General features: G+C 42.0%; 1 long non-coding RNA gene across 1 annotated transcript; it reads right to left on the bottom strand.

Annotated features, from left to right (window-relative positions):
* Positions 1–16133: 16133 nt before the first annotated feature.
* Positions 16134–16731, bottom strand: LOC115278232. The gene is made up of 2 exons (XR_003902772.1): positions 16591–16731; positions 16134–16509 (listed from the first exon to the last, which is right to left on the bottom strand). It is a non-coding gene; the product is annotated as an uncharacterized LOC115278232 (long non-coding RNA).
* Positions 16732–18115: the final 1384 nt, after the last annotated feature.

Below are 18115 nucleotides of genomic sequence, written 5' to 3'. Positions count from 1 at the left end.
AGTGTAGCCGTATTCTGGCCAGCTTGGATTTGTGTTGAGGGTGTGAGACCTGCACTCTGCTTGCCTTTTCCCTCCTCACTGGCAGGACTGTAGATGAGAGGGTGAGCCTCGCCAGGCCACAGGGGGAAACAGCCCCCTAAGAACAGCAGAACAATAAGCCAGGTAACATGTGTGTGTCCCTGACACCGAGGGGCCACCGTAGCAGCCCTGGGCTCCTTTCATGCAGACTTTAGGTGCAGAAGGAAGAAGATCTCCCATCATGTTGAAGCCACTGTAATTTCGATTCTCTGTTCTCCCTGCCAGATCTTTTTGTTGTTGTTGTTTGTTTATTTGTTTTGAGAGAGAGAGCGCATGAGCAGGAAGAGAGGGAGAGAGAGGAATAGACAGAATCCCAAGCAGGCTCTGCACTGCCAGCATGGAGCCCACCATGGGGCTCGAACCCATGAACTGTGAGATCATGACCTGAGCTGAAATCAAGAGTCAGATGCTTAACTGACTGAGTCACCCAGGAGCCCCCTCACAGCCGAATCTAATTTTAACCAACAGAGAGCGTTACAAAATAATTCAAGAAAAATAAATGGCAGAAACATAATGAAATAGAGAATCAGACTATAAGGGTTGATGTTTTCTGTTGATGTTCAGGAAAAAAAATACATTTGGTGAAAGAAAAACAAGGTATGGTCCCCCCCATTTTTGTATGTGTTTATGTATGTATGTATGTATGTATGTATGTATTAATAGAACACAAGTTGAAGAGAGGGACAGAGGGAGAGACAGAGAGCAAGACAGAGAGAGAGAGAGAGAGAGAGAGAGAGAGAGAATCTTAAGCAGGTAACATGCTCAGTGAAGACCCCTATGTGGGGTTTGATCCCACAACCATGGAATAATAAATGACCTGAAGGGAAATAAAAAATCAGATATTCAACCATCTGAGCCACCCAGACACCCCTCCTCCTCCTCCTCCTTTTTTTTTTTTTTAACAATTTTTTATATTTATTTTTGAGAGACAGAGAGACAGAGCATGAGTGGGGGAGGGTCAGAGAGAGAGGGGGACACAGAATCCAAAGCAGGCTCCAGGCTCTGAGCTGTCAGCACAGAGCCCGATGCGGGACTCGATCTCTCTGATCATGAGATCATGACCTGAGCCAAAGTCAGGTGCTTAACCAACTGAGCCACCCAGGTGCCCCCCATTTTTAAAAAAACAAATCATAGTTGACACACAATGTTCCATTAGTTTCAGGTGTACAACGTGGTGATTCAGCAACTCTGTACATGACGCGGTGCTCCCCCCAAGTGTAGCTTACCGCGTGTCTCCATACAACACTGTTACAATACCATTAACCATATTGTCTAAGTCAGGTGCCTTCTTCAGCCGTATTTCCATAACGCCAGAGGCAGAAGCTGGTAGAAAGTAGGTGCTTGTGTAATGTTTGCTAGAGCTTATGTTAAGAGAAACCTGTGGGTGAATGAAGATGTTAGGACTCCCACATCGTGGACATACACAGGGATCAGAAGGCCTTCTTGTTGAGATCATTCTGTAGGAATCACGTTCCTGGTATTTTAAAAAACAAAGCTTTGTGGGGACATTCTCAGTGATATTCAGAGAACTTAACTCCCCAAATTAAACATTATAATAATAACAGTAGCAGCAGCTCCAACTAAAAGAAATAATATACGTTAACCCAACAAATCCGGAGGAGTAGAGAGTGCATTTGCTTCCCTGGAGAAATTGAGTAAAAGCTTTCCTTGTGGAATAGAAAGTACAGAATGATTGTTAATCTTGATAATCTGCTCAAAGGAAACTAGTCTTTAGAGACTAATATTTCAAACGAAGGGAAACAGACTGCCAGAAACAAGGGCAAAGGAAATCCCTCAACTTGATATTCAATTTGGAACACAATTTATGTAAAGTATCTTAAGATGGGTATGCTTTTGGGTTACAGCGAATGAATTTTAATTGGAGACGGAGCAATTAATTCTAATCAATAAACTCCATGATGCATTATCTACTAAGATAACAAAGAAATAATTTAACAAATATTTATTAACACTCCGCGAAGATTTATGAAAGATGCAAATAAGGCAACATATTGTCTCTGTTCTTAAGCGACTTACTCTCTGGAGAAAATGCCTTCGGTGTGCTTGCCTTGCAGCTTCTAGAGGAAAACAGAAGCGGAACTAGACAGGAAAGCTAGTTAATGCTATTTTTGTAGGAAGCCGGACCTCTTCTAAAATGGAGAAATACTCCACTGTGTTGGGGATTGTTTGGGTGAGTGTGAACCACAGGAATCCTCAAAGCCTTGCTAATAGCCATCAGGCCTGTGTTTCTAGTTTTTCAGTTGCCTGGAATAAACATTAACTCAGACTTCCTGCGCAAAGAAGAATATGAGTTTACCAGTTGCTGTCAATGAAATACTGCTTACAGTTTTCAAGCAAGCCAAGATTCTTTTATTTTTCTTTTTCCCCGACTGCAGAGCTTGCATGGATCAATCTATCTGCCTTGCTTTGCTTCATGTTCAACCCTAAGTGAATACTCTTGTATTTCCCACCCCTGGGTGGGATTGGTCTAATCCAAATGGAGTGTCCTGGGCGGTATGATTTTCTGAAGGAGAGAAAGGTGACTTCCCAAAGGAAGTGAATTCTTACGTGGACACACACATGCCTTCTTAAGTCCACCAACGCATAGTTGACTACTTGGGAAAACGAAATGGAGAACTAGTGAATTTTTTAGTAAGGAGAAGATGGGATGAGCAGAAAACAAAGATAATATTTCAGTCTCTTCTTACATATCAAAAATCATAACACTGCAGAGAAAGGACAATATGCAAACAATATTTGATTACATAGATGATTTTAAGGAATAAGATGAAAAAAAGTATTTATAGTAGTCATGTGGCTTAGGGCAGTAATTCCTAAAGTGTTTTTCCCATCTGACATTACATGATAAAAGGATTTCATTGACATATATGGCAACATTGTATTTTGTATTCTTCTATTCGAACTTTTCAGTACATATTACTATAACAAAGACTGGATTGTTTTAGAGTAAGTAAGCCCATTTTAATTTGTTTAAAAATACCATTCATTCTATTTGACTGGGGATTTTTAAAAACACATCAACCATAACAATTCCAAACAATGATTTAAGAACGAAGAGGTACAAATCTTATCAAGAGGACTTAAAATGAAATTTTAGCAGGAGATCGGTAAACGCTCATGACCGTTGTATGTGTCTGGATTTTAACAAGTTGTGCGTTAGGGACTGAATTGTGCTCTCCCCTGCAAAGAGATATGGTGAATTTCTAACCCATGTACCTTAGCAGGTGATCTTTTTTGGAAATAGAATCTTCACAGAAGTAATCAAGTTAAAATGAGATCCCATTAGGATGGATCCTAATATAATATTTTTGGTGTTCTTATAGAAAGGGGAAATTTAGGGGCACCTGTTGGCTCAGTCAGTCAAGCATCAGACTCTTGATTTCAACTCAGGTCATGATGTCGTGGTTCACGAGGACAAGTCCCATGTCACACTCTGTGCTGACAGTGTGGAGTCTGCTTGGGATTCTCTCTCTTCTTTTCTCTCTGCCCCTCCCAACTCTTTCTGTCTCTCTGTCTCTCTCAACATAAATAAGTAAACATTTAAGAAAGTGGGGAGGGGTGTGGACACAGAGACAGACAGACACACAGGGAAGATGATGTGAAGACAGGCAAGGAGAAGATGGTCACGTGACTGGAGCATTGCACCTGCAAGCTGAAGAAGGCCATGTATTGCCTCCAAACACTGGAAGCTACAAGGGGCAGGGAATGATTCTCCCTAGAGCTGTCAGGAGCGTAGCCTTCCTGATTCCTTCATTTTGGACCTTTAACCTCCAGAACTCTAAGGCAATATGTTTATGTGGTTTCCATCCACCCTGTTTTTCTCACTTTGTTACAGCAGACCTAGGAAACTGACACAGCTTACAGCAAGGTCATGATGTCAGTCTTTGATCCTCTCATGATGTGAGTCTTTCCTTCCCCTGGGTAGAGACCACAGCTAGTACTCCCAGAATCTGGAGATTTGTTACAGTTGTCTGCATGACAGTCTTGGGAGTCACCAGTACCCAATCAGCACCCAGTCAGAACTGCTTGGTTCCCGGAGCCATACTTTACCCTGAGTGTGTCTCCCACTTGCCTTTGGCTTATCCAGTTTGAGACAACAAAAGGGCATATAACCTTCTCAAAGTTATCTCATACTAATTTGCTTAGGTAATGCATTCAGAATCTTCAAAAAGCACTCAGTATGCTAGAAAATCATCCCAAACAAATGATATTAAATTTAATGGGGATGAACATGAAAAACCACATCTGTATTCCAAAGGTAAATTCCAGAACTAACATCTGAAGCATTAGTCACGTTCTTGTGTTTATGCTGGGCAGTCCCGTTTGTCTTTGAAGCTGCTCAGCTCCCGGCTCTGTCTCTGGTGGACTGCAGCGCTCACTCCTGCTGGCAAACTGGGCTCGAGGCGCAAGGCATCCTCTTGTGTTACTTTTCCCCAGACTGCACACAGACACTTTCTTTCCATCTGTTGCGTTTGCGATCAGAGTGGGTTCATTCTACAAATTTTTGAAATGTGGATTGAAAATCCTTTTGGTTAAGATGGAGAGATTTTGGCAGCATAGATAATTTTAGATATATTTCAAGGGATTTGAAAAAAGATCCAAAGACTAATGGGACACTTCGTGAAAAAGCAGCGAGGATAGTTACTATAATGGGAAGAGCAGAAGAGCAGAGGTCAGTAACTTAGACACGCCCAACTGAGTTCCTCAGCTCTACTGATCGAAGGCAGCCATGTCAGCGTTCAGATCTTCTTAACTAGCGCTCCAGTATGTAAGCAGCATTCTGCTAATTCCTTTCTTCCATTCTTGTTCAATTCTGCTTTAGCGAGTGCTATAGAATATTGTTCTTTATAGGAGACACCTTTTATTAACAATAAATGTTACTATACTGCTAACATACATGTACATGAGAGAGAGAGAGAGAGAGAGAGAGAGAGGTATCAGATTTTCTACTTCTCAACTTCCATTCATTCATTTCATTCATTCCTTGGGGCTCAATCAAACTCATATTTCTTCTAAGGAATTAAGCACTTTTCCGAAGACTGTACAAATAGGAATTTATTGTTAGCCATTTCATCATGTTATTTGACAAATTTAAAAATACATTAATGTTTGAAATCATGGAAGATAAGGTATTTGGAACTCTCTGAGATATCCAGATCCATATGCATACACAAGTAACAGTGCGGATATGTTTACTGAACTTTCTGTCACTTAACTACTGTAGGAATAGAACTTTAAAAGGCTGTGGGAGAGTTTAATGATATCCCCAAGCATCTGTAGGTTTTGAAATTTTAGCTATTTGTACACTGAAGTCCCACTGCGACAATACCCTGTGCATGCCAGACATGAGGCTACAAGTCACAGACTGTGGTTGGCAGTGACCATGGAGCTGCTTCTTAATAGAGCAACGCTATTTTTCTATAGTACTCCCGACACAGGTCCCACTGTTTGGCTGATATCTTTGCAAGCTGTGATTCTCTTATCTGGGAGGACTGTTTTATTCAGAGATGAGTCATGTGGGGTTACTAAAAGAAGTGGCTTCGATGCCGAACAGGCGGGAGGCGAGTGTATAACAGCTCTCTTACTTACACTGTGGGAGTGAGTGAATAATTATTGCTTGTCAGTGTAGACTTCTCACAGGGTCTTCCACAACTGGCTCCCAGGTAGTTCCACAGAGGTGAGTTCAAAGCATTTTGTTGTTAGGCTCTTTTGAGTGTGTTACTCTCTTTAACCCTAACGATTCAGAATTCCTCAATGAGAAGACGGGACCGTTTCTGTCCTTAACTTTTCACTAGGTGTCTGGGGTGCTTTGATGAAATTCCTAATGGCCAAATTTATCACCACCATTTATGGGAATCTTCCTCATCCGTACATCATTCCCACTGGGACTTCTATTTCTCCATTCAGACATTTCAACAGACAGTGGTTGAGTTCTGGGCCTTCCACAACGAACCCAACATGTCCTTGCATGTGATGTGATGAATACTCTGGTTCCCACCGTAAATTTGAGCCTTGCTATGCAATGGTAAGAAACGTGACCAATCCAGAAGGTCCTCGCCTTTTCAGGGTTATTATTCCATTACTTGTTGGTGGGCTCCATAGCCCTTTCCCGTCTTCTTTATAACTGCCACTCCTGTGAGAGCGCATGTCAGGTTTCATCTTCATGTTTGGTAATTCTTTCTTTCATTGCTGATAATAACAAGCTTCTAGTGCCTACTGTTTACCGGAAACTGTACTTTAGATAACATATATGAGTGCTACCTGTAGATGAGCTCATTTGCTCTTCACAACTGGCATATGGGATGGACAGTATCGTTTCTGTTACAGATGAGGAAGTTGAGGCCCAGACAGGTCAGTTCACTTGCTTGAAGTCAGCTATCCAGTAAGAGCCGGAACAGGAGTTCAGACTCAAAGTGTCAACCTCTGGAGACCGATGCATTATTACACATTTAGTGCATATAGTTTTACTAATTTAATATATAATGTATCATGGGGACATACAGCAGTATTTGTTTTGTCAAGCTGACTTTAACGGAAAACTGTGAACACTTTTCATAGACATATTTCCGATTAATTCATGATGTCTTTTACCCAGAGAATCTTTTCTCTTTCTGCCTATGTATATTTGGTGGGGACACTCCTGGGCACATACATTTGCACCTCTAGCTACCCACAGTTTTCATATTTCCTGTATAATTTTTTTTGAAGATAAAAGAAGTAATGACTGAAGAAGAGATATGGAGGACCAGGACTTTATTGTGTATCCACTACATTCATATATTGAAGTCAGCCCAATATGATGGTATGTGGAGAGGAAGCCTTTGGGAGGTACTTATGGTTACATATGGTCGTGAGAGTGGGGCCTCCATGCTGGGATCAGTGGCTTCAGAAGAAGAAGACAAGAGAGACAAGGCTCCATCTCCGCCATGTGAGGACTCAGAGCAGAAGTGACCATTTGGAAGCTAGGGAGAGAGCTCTCAACAGGAACAGCACATGTATGAACAAGTTCAATTACTTGTAGACTTGTCAGCCTCGGAACTGTGAGAAATGGAGGCCTGTTGTTTAAGTCACTTAGTCTGTGGTAATTTGTTACAACAGCCTGAACAGACTGACACAGGAAGGGAGAGAATAAAGGGGTGACAGGCAGTTCTCATGGGAATTATAAGCTGACGGTAATCAGCTTTCAACCTACTTGCTTGTCTTTGTTTTGTTTACACAATGCCTAATAACTATGAGCAGAACTTGAAAATCTTATATCTATCTATCTACATACACATATATGCACACTTTTGTGTGTGTGATGCAAATGAATATATTTTTGTTGAACTTTCCAGTTTTATGGGTTGTTTAATGTTTTTTAAATAGAATGAGCATTTAAAAATTTTTGTAAAAAGTGTGTGTGTGTGTGTTTAAAGATCACTTTCTGGCACATATTGCCATTAAATGATATTCTGTTGTTTCTTAACATATATATTGTTTCTGATACTTGTATCTGTTGATCGGTGGGACTGAACGAAGGGTATGATAACGGTCTGGTTACATGATGTCCGTAACTCCTTTAGGAACTCAGATCAGTAATAGTAAGTAATTCCACTTTTCTTGAAAAGCTCTTATGAGATGAAACAACTAGAATTAGAGGAATTTATTTGCATCGAGTTTGGTATTTATATAATCAGAATATTTAAATGTTTTCCATATTTACCTACCATGTAGCCCTGAGTAGTAGAACCTAAACATTTTTTTTTGAATACCAAATAAGTAACCAACTCAAATATGGAAAGCTGAAGAAGTTATAGCTACCCTTAGGTTAAAGTAAAAGACAGTCAGCTTCTAGAATTGTCAACTTTGGATGACCCATTGTTTCCGAGAGCTACCAGGTGCATCTTCAGTAAGTTTTGGACCTGCAAATATGGCTTGTTAGCACGTTAAAATTTTAATTTTTAAAATTTCTTTGTACTGACCATAGCACCTAGGAGAATGGATCAAGTTACATGACCGAAGGAGCAATCGTATACTTGTTGTGCTCTGCATTTTTAGAAAATTTATTTATTTTGAGAGCATGAGAGAGCAGGGGAGGGGCACAGAGAGAGGGAAAGAGAGAGAGTCCCAGGCAGGCTCCACACTGTCACCACAGAGTCCGATGCGTGGCTTCAACTCACGAACCACGAGATCATGACCTGAGCCGAAGTCCAGAGTCAGACGTTTAACTGATTGAGCGGTCCAGGCGACCCTCCACATTTTTTTCTATGCCACAAACCTTCATTTCCTTGGAAGGTATCTTTCTAATGCTACCAAACCATGCAGCACATAAATGTGAGCTAGAATCATTATTACTCTTAGTGGGACTCTCAAATTACATTTTTTATCAGATTGTAAGATTCAGCCAGGATCTGTTAATAAATCATAAAATACTGTGTGTGTGTGTTTCTGTGTTCGCTTATTTGTGTAGGTGTGTGTAGTAAGGGAACATTTGGGTAGAGAAATGTATAGTATATAAGAAAATAGCTTTAAAAATAGAAAGCAATTGTTAGCAGGGTATAGATTGATGTTATTAAAATATCCTCTTGGCTTTAAATATAATACAATAATATGTACAAAATATTAAGGAAACAGTGAAAAGATAGTGATGTTAATGACTTTTTTTTAACATTTAAGCTAAATTCTAAGTGGCTTTAATGACTAGTAACTAAAGTGGAATTTGCAGTTGCATAGCAGGGGGAATTAAAAAACATTTTTCTTTCCTACTAGACTTCAGGCCATTTATCTGTCATCCACTGTTTTCATGGACTCTCTTCCTGAGGGTCATTGTTGTGCATTACCCTTCACTCACAGAGGTGGTTTTATTTCATATTTTTTATCTTTTATAAGCAGTTTTCCACATAATCATGAAAATCTGCCTGTAAGCCTCAAAGCATTTAGACATGCTTTGAATTAAGGATCCAAAACAGTAATAATCTACTCCCAGAAGGTCTTAATACACTCTGCACCAGGAGGATCCTATTCTGTTATGGACCGCATGCTGGTATTGTTTTCCAAGTGTTTTAAACTCAAAGGAAAAAAATGTTAACTTCTTAAATAAAAGTGGTCATCAACTGCTGTTCTCACTTGAACGTAGTTTGTCTTAATTTAGCAGACTTTATTACAGCGGTTTTAGGATATTTTTTATGTAATGAGTTTTAAGCGCAGAATGCTCCGGACACACTTGCTGGGTCTCTGAAGTAAGACAGAGTGAAGAGCCATCGGTGTGTCTCTTCGGAAAGCGTACTGCTTTGATGGTTCTAAGAACCCTACAGTGTTGTTTCAAAAGCGGCCTCTGCTGGTGCTGCTTACTCGGCGTGAGTGGGGGGCTGGGAGGGAGGGCAGCTGGACTGGAACCGCGATGCCTCCTCCATGCTGCTCTGTTGCCCGGACTGCAGCCGCTGGTCGTGTGGGCGCTCTCCAGGAAGGCCTCCCGGCTGCCAGAGCAGCCCCTTCCCCTCGCGGCCCTTCCAGCCTTTCTGTGTATCATCCATTCCTTTCTTAGATTTGAGTCTGATGGTGATCACAGAACTTTCTGTCGCAGCACTGTGTCGAGGAACCGTTAAGAGCCGCCTCCCATGACACCTCGTGAGAGCTTTCCTCTGATTGGCATCGTTTTAGCTGACGTTTGCACACCTCGTGGTCTTTCCCCCCTTGACTATGTCACAGCTCAGCAGGAGCGGACATAGTCAAGGAGGGAGAGGGGACGCCCCGTTGAGTCACCAGCAAACATTTTTCCAACCACTTGCTTACTTGCCAGTACGCTTCAGCCACCAGCTGCGTGGTGACGGCCCGCAGGACTCAGCCCTCTGCCCGGGAAGCACTTCTCCAAATAACCAGAGAAGCCTTCTTCTCCAGACATTAAAATTTGGAATCCCTTCTACTATGACCTCTGCCAGACCCACTTTTTTCCCCCTCAACTCCATGTTGACTTTTTTTTTTTTAACCAGGCTACGAAGAGTTGTCCAGGAGTCACTCTAGATTGCAGATTCTCCATTCTAGCCCTCTTTCCCTCTTGCTCATTCTACTGGTCCCATTGACCTTTGTCATGTCACCCGGCTGACATCAGGATTCCTAGCATTTGGCATTAGACCACTGCTGTAGTTTCCGGTTTGGGCTCTCTGCCTTCCAAGTTCATGTTCCTACAACCTGTGGCCCATTAGTCTTGAAGAAAAAGGAATGCGGGGTTACTCAGATTACTCTTGTCACACTATTTTTCTAAAAACAACAGCAGCAACAACAACCTGCTTGAATGTGTGATTCTTGAGTGTGAGTTCATGAAATGGCTTTCATTGACTGGTGCTGTCCTCTGTAAAATGGGCATAGTAATGGATGATGTCCTACATATTTATGGCAGCCATTCTATTAGATAAGGGATCTAGTGCCCGTCACGCAGTAGAAGCACCCCAGCCTCCTTGCCACAGCACCCCGGGGTGCATGTTCCTTTGCCTCTGGGTCTCTGTCCAGGCCGCTTGTCTGCTGGGTGATGCTTGTTCCCTGACTACACCCCGCAGGCTGAGTTTCAGTGTAATTTCTCCCTGAAATGTCTGTGGCAAGACCTCTCTCGTTCCGGAATTTGAAGTCCTTGAGGGCTAGGAGGCTGTCTGGTGAATTTCTGAAATAATCTGTGTGAAGCACCAAGTGCAGGGCCTGGGACAAGAAGAAACTCCTTTTATCGGTTAAACTCCAGGTTTACACTTACATCGACAGGATCCACATCCACATCTATCCTGTCTATACCTCTACCCGCATTTACAGCAATATCTATCCATATCCACAGCAAGTCATTCAGATCATTAGCGGGATGATTTTGTTGTAATAAAATGGAAACCAGCCTTGAAATCCCTCCAAGCAGACAATACTGCTTAAGTCACGTAAACTTATTGCAAATCTAGCTTATTTCATGAACATACGTGAAACTTAGCTTATTTCTTGTAAATGCCTCTGACAATCATAAAAGAAGCTAAAATTATCTCCCTGAAAATGGTATAAGATAATCACTTCTAACCAGTACCCTGCCATCTGGAAACTTCCATTGTGATAACCAATCACTGTAAAGGTTAAGCAGTCCTCATTTTCATTTATAAGCCATCCTGTGATGTCATGCTTCTGAGCTTCATGTCCGTTTTGGATTTGAAAGCTCCCAGCTCACGGACTGCCCTTCTGCGCACAATAGGCTCATGGTAATTACGACTTTATTGATCCGATGATTTTAATTTTGCTATCTCTGGATTTTTGATCATCCATTTAACATGTACATTTCATTATGCGACTTCTCTGCTTCAGAGTACTCAGGTTATCTCTTCGAAGTCTAGAGGATAAAACTCAGAGCCCTTGATGCCTAAAAGGCCTTTTTGTTTTGATTCTTTCTGGGCATTCCAGTCTTTTGTCTGTAGGGACCCAGATTTCCCAGCACTGTGGAGACCCCCTACACATGCCCGTGCCGTGAGCATGTGATTCCCGGTATCCGCTCACCTTTGTTCCTGCTCCAGATGCAGCCCAGTGTCAGCGCTGAGAAGGAGCTTCCAAGCACTTAATCTTTATTGTCCTATTTCGTCCTCATCACTACTGGATGGGGTCATTATCACTATAATTTCCATCATGTCGTTGAGGACACTGAGGCACAGAATTTTAAAAGTTGCCTTGGGTCCTATTGCATTCTTTCTCCACCAGAGTTGAAATTTGAAGGCAGAGACTGTGTCCTGTTAGGGTTTAATAATTAAACTGTGTAGCTCAAATATTTGCTGGATAAATGAAAAATCTAGGCCAGATATGTTTTCTGACAGCAGTTCCATCCTCAAAACTTTATCGAGAAGTCCGTGAGCTTTGCTGTGTAAACTTTGCACTTGATTTTGCCAGCATGTGTCACATTTCCAAAGAACCTACTGCATTCACTTGGCTCACCACTTCACTCATTTGCGAATCCAAGCAGGACCTCTGCACCAACATGGTGGCAGGTTTCAGCTCTGAATTTCCAATCAGATGAGCTGGATGTGGGATCGCCCTGAGGTGGACTTACCACTTGCTTTTAGGTACTAGAAATCACCAGCATGATGAATCTGCACATATCCATTGTAAACACCCCCCCCTCCAAAAAAACCCCCAGCAGATCCTGCAGTTGAGTTTGAAAGATATGGCGGAGACCCTTATAGTGAAAATGGACTGAACGCTAAGTTGAAAGATACAGCGCTCAGCCACGCATGACGTTGGCTTCATGATTTTTGTCAGATATTTGACTCAGTGTCATCATTTATGTGGCAGATCTAAGTTCCTCCTATAAGAGCTGCACACAGTTTCTGGTGAGAGTCAGTGAGATGCGTTAACAAGCTTGTCCTGGGATTCGGACATCAGCAAGGGCAGAAAGAAAGAATCTTTAGGTCAATTCAGTACCACTCAATTTCCCAAAGTCAACTCACTGCATGATGAACTTGTGCATGACCAAATCACCAAATGTGCAAAACCTAGTGACTTAACACAAGGTTGTTTTTAATAGCTTGACAGGCTTGTTACCAACGTGGAAACAGTGTTTTAACAATTTTAATAAGAGTTTTAAATTTATTTACCAAATGTAGGACGTTTCTATATATCCTTGGCAAATCAGTGCATTGGTGAATTCCGCAAATTGGTCCTACTGCTGAGAACACTCTTCTAACAGCAGCAGGCTTGTGAATTTAAGTGCCAGGAGGATACGAAGCATGTGTGTCTTGTTTAATGTTTCCTTCTTAACACGCCGCAGTGTAACCAGGATGTAATTAATTGAATAAATCTTTGTTGGATAAATTAATAAAGGTATCGTATATGAGATTATGGATGACTTTTTATTGTCAGGAGCAGACTTGAAAGTGAGCATAAACAAAGCCAGTTTTCAGGCCTGTGCAAGTTTTGCTTAGCATTATTATTTTGCTATATTATTTGTAAGATTGCATTAAACATACTTGAGTTAGATGAAAGACAGCTCCTTGAAAAATACAAAAAAATATAAACATGCATTTCTAAGTTTAAATAAAGTTAGTGATGACTAATAGATTATTTAGTAGAAGTTTCAATTCAGCATTAGTATTCATTTATTCAGAAAACCAGTTGTAATGATTCTGAAATTAAAGAAATGTCACCAACTTCAGTATATATATTTAACCCATGCTCAGGAGCAACATAATGGTTGAATCAGTAGGTGGTTGGGGGTCAGGAAGATGAAACAAATTTCATTAATGTCTTACATAATTGGTTTCATTTTCATGTGAAGGACCGAATTGTTGCCCAGCCTCAGAATCACCATATTCAAGCAACGTGATTGTAATTGATGACATAATTAGCTTCATTACCAAGACAAATTGTCATCTTCTGATACAGTGCTTTATTTCGGATAATAGAGGGTTATTTCAGCCTAAAGGAAGTAGTTGAATGATGGAATGGAATGCCAAGCCGACTTATTTTATGTAAGAGCTAACTGAACTCTCCATGAAACATGGGAATATCATTTCCTATTCTTCAACCTCTAGGGAAGTCAAATATACTATAGCAAATTGCCTAGTTTAGACAATGAGATAATTTATTATGACAACTAAGAATGGCTGTGTGGCTGTCTTATTGTTCTTAGATACAGGTCTTAATACTTAATCAAAACCCAGGCTCCTGTTATTCAACCTATATGCTTTCCTGACTTCATTGTGTCACATATAATTATGTATTTCTTTGAAGATAAGGATAAGCCAAAGTCGATGGAAGAAAATGTTTGTGTAGAGTGTGTAAGGGGTATAATGATGAGAAAGAGAAGCTGTATGGATGAAAACCACCAGAAAAGCATATATGTATCCATTACCATATACACTCTTATTTCTTATGCATATTTATCTCCAGTTTTCTTCATCAATTTTTAAATGTAGATTTGTTTGTAAGTTTTCATTGAAAAAAATCTTGCTTCTAGATAAATAATGGTGCCTAAAAACAACTGTTGAAATAATGCCAACTATATGAGGCTAACCATTGTATTTATAAGACATCTTTACCTCTCATTTGTAAGAATGCATATATATATGTATGCTATGTATAAATATATATGTATCTGTGTATATAAACACATATAGCACTATAAGTATATATGTTAGTGATTATTAGGTAATAAGTAGTATATAATAAATACATAATAATGGTATATTATTTATTATGTATACACATATATGAATATATCAATATATATGCAATCTGTATAAATCAAGTATAAGTTTTTGTTGTAGGATAACTCGGATATTTGTGCCCCCTCACAAGTGAAACTCCACATGTAATAATGAAGTCAGTGACACATTCATAACAAAGTGATAGAGGGCAGTAATCCCAGATATTCTGCAGTAGACTGATACTTGTATGAGGCAGATTGCAGCCGAAATTTTCTAATTTTATTTTGTCTCCTCCCCTCTCCCATGTATGAGATGGAGAATCTTTTTCTTGAGCAGACAGTCACTTTGTGTTGTGCTCTGAAGGATTAAAGGCATTTTTGTGTCTCTCAATTCAGACTCAGCCCTTTCTGGGAATTATGCTTGGGAAGGCTTACTTTTTTTTTTTTTATAGGTTTATTTATTCTTGAGAGAGAGAGTGAGAGAGAGAGAGAGAGAAAGTTGAGGAGGGGCAGAGAGAGAGAGAGAGAGAGAGAAAGTTGGAGAGGGGCAGAGAGAGAGAGGGAGACATAGAATCTGAAGCAGGCTCCAGGCTCTGAGCTATCAGCACAGAGCCTGACACAGGGCTCAAACCTACAAACCACGAGATCATGACCTGAGCCAAAGTCAGAAGGTTAACTGACTAAGCTGCCCAGGCTTTCTGGAGCTTTCACTCTTGATGTCATATCATGCTTAGTTCTCAGTGAAATCTTTGTGTGGTAGAAGGCTATTTCTTTACCTGTGTAGTTTTATATGTGGGGACTGAAGCTTCCTGAGAAGACCAGTCATTTTCCCAATGCCAGACTGCCCATCAACCCAAAGACATCCTCAAGGATGCCAGCCTTGAGTGTTAAGGTGTCAGAGGTAGCGTAGTGGGTAAAGGCAGTGGTTCTGAAGTCCAATGACTGAGTTCCTCTTCTCCACCCACTAGCTCTGTGGCCTTGGGAAAGTTAATCATTCTAGTGGCTCAGTTTCTTAATCTGCAGAATTTGGATGGGATCAAACTGATCTTAAAAGAGTTTGGAAGAGTGTGGGCATATTAGTGTGAGCTCAGTAGCTCAGTAAGTCTCAGCCGCTGCCTCTGTGACTCCACTTTTACTGTCACTCCTCCTCCTCCTCTACTAGGAGTCCTACTCTCACTGGTGCCGCTCCTCCCCCCCTCCTCCACCGTTACTCCTCCCGCCGCTGTCACCACCACTGCGGAGACCCCGGGTACAGTTACCATGATGTCGTCCCCATCCTCGGTTGGCATAGTGATTTTGCCAGGCTTCAGGGCCAGAACTGACTGTGCTTCAGAGAGGCATTCTCTGTTACAGTGCTTCTCAGCCCCGCGTGCAGACAGGAATCAGCTGGGGAAATTTTCAAAAACTCCAATGTCTGGACCCCACCCCCAGAAAAATTCAATCAGATATTCTGCGTGGGCATAGTTTTGAGGGCCCACCACTCGCCCCACTACCGTCACCTGTTGGCAGGCCCAGAACTGGTGATGGCAGAGCTGCAGGCAGATGCCACTTCCTGTCCCTGAATTGAGCATGGCTGCAGATGTCGCTGAGGGCTGTGCTTTGACGGGGGAGGGGGGGAGTGTAGTGGAGCGCGTATGGGCCAGATCTCAGCTGTGACTCATTTTCTCCATTCACTGTTGTATGCGTTCTGAATCACACAAAACTGGGGGGGAGAAGTGTGTAATGAAAATTGTTGAGATTCTGTTCAGAATGATGCTCCTAAATCTTCTCTCTGCTATTTGGCCCAATTATCTTTGTAGATATATTTCCCTCCAGGAAAGAATCAATAGGTGTTCTATCTCATTTTGGTTTCTTCCAATATTAGTTATATGTTTTCTTTTTATATATAAAAACTAAGGTTGCGTTGTCTAAACAATTTTTTTAATGAGAATCAGCTTTCCTACTCCATGGACACAAATCTGAAAGGGCTCATGGGCATTTGCACACATTCAGAGGCAGCGGCAGCAGCGCCACATAGTGCGAAGAGCCCGGTGAAGATGGCAGGACATGAAGGGCACAGTCACTGTGTCACCAGTCACGAGTTCCGTGTTTCCAGTCAGAAAGCTTCTGCTAATTGTCCTCTTCTAACCTTACACCTCAGCTCTGAGCTCTTTCTGTATTCGGTCAGCACATGTCAGTGAAAGGTTTTCTGTGGGACACTGTTTGGCTCGATGCTGGAGATGCAGAACACATAGTCTCTCTTCTCAGGTAGCTTCCGGCTGAGTGGGCAAGGTCAGACGCTGAACATGTTGTAATGAGGATGACAAGTGTTTACATGGACGCACAGGATGCCCCAGAGGTAAATCCCAATGGGAGCTCACCTTCCCTGACGTCAGAGAGAAGCAGTCCTGTGGGAAACGGCGTCCATCAACTCCGAGGGCTGCGTAGGAAATGACCAAACCAGGAGAAGGGCCAGGCAGGGTGCCTCAGCTGGAGCAGTGCCCACAGAGGTGCAGTGGTGATGGACAGGATCCTGGAGGAGCAGAAAGAAGACCTGGAGTTGTTGAAGGGCAGAGGGTTGATCACTCAGAACATGGGGACTTGGCAACAGGAAGTTATCGAAAGCTTTTAAGGGGTGGTCAGTGAGGCAGGTGCTGTCCCCTGGTTCTAAATCCCCATGCACCTGTCTGTGACGGGCAGTTCCTCGGCTTACTGGCACTCTCCAACCTCCAGCACCCTCATCTCTGGGCTCTCCTACCTGGGAACTTGTTTGGTACCATGGCATCTTGTTCCGCGGGCATGTGAGCATTTCATATCTTAACCAGCAGTCCTTCACAATGGAGACAGTGAGTGGAATTTTCCATCCCTCAGTGAAAAAATAATGAAGAACTTCTACATGTTTCTTTAGAAAGCCCTGGAGGGATTGAGCTCCAGTTACTCCTCAGAGTAACCTGCTTACTAGCTTTCCCCTTTCTCTGGTACTTTCTCTACTGCTTTAATTGTGCTTCCTGGATCATATCCTAAATAAACTGCCTGCATGAAAGTCTTTATCTCAGTGTTTTCTGTTTAAGGAACTCAAATGGAGAGGGTTAGTACTAGAAGTTATACCAACAAGAAGCCTGAGAGTTCCATAAATTGGACCATTCGTCGGTCATATGGCCAGTGGTGGTGAGTGGGGTCGTGAGAATCCCTGGGATTTGTAGCATCAAACTTACTCAGTGTCCCTCTGTGGGTTGGGGTAAAGGCTGAAACAGGACTGCTAACTTATGCAATAACTCTTATATGTCAGCACAGTATGAGGGCAACGGTAATTATAAAGGCTGTAGAAGTGACTAGCGTTTGTTAACTCCCTTAGAACCATAAGGAAAGAAAACCAATAGGCCCAGATTAGGGCACACTTGGAAAACTGGAAGATTCCTGAAGCCACAGGGCAGACTGTATTAAAAGTCAGGCAAGAGATGGAAATGTAAAGGACATGGAAGATGCAGCCCAGTATGTCTCTTATGCACAAGTCAGAGTCATGATAAAACAGTAACTGGGACCTGAGACATGGGATGGGGACTTGTGGGCAGACTCGTGATAACCTTGAACCCCCACGTTCTTGTGAACCTTCTGGTCAGGCAGAAGTGGCTCCCTTCTGCTTGTTAAAAGGGAGGAGCCTTCCAGTGCTGAACAGCATGACAAAGACCCTCTGGAAGAACTCCTAAAACACCAGATGCATAGCCCTTCAAAGCTTTTTATACAATGGTCTACAGTTGGAGAGCTGTCCTAGAAGATTATTCCAGAATGGGCTGGAAGGCTCAGGAACATAGACAGACTAGAATGGGTTTACTCCATGGGACCAGCAATGCCGGTTGGTAGGATTTCCTGGGAATATTTAGAAGACCGTCCTTCATTAGAAGAGTA

This window comes from Suricata suricatta, chromosome 14 (genome assembly GCF_006229205.1).
Source record: "Suricata suricatta isolate VVHF042 chromosome 14, meerkat_22Aug2017_6uvM2_HiC, whole genome shotgun sequence".
Lineage (NCBI taxonomy): Eukaryota > Metazoa > Chordata > Mammalia > Carnivora > Herpestidae > Suricata > Suricata suricatta.
The sequence above is the reverse complement of the archived record's forward strand: the minus strand, read 5'-3'. Positions and strand labels throughout refer to the sequence as shown.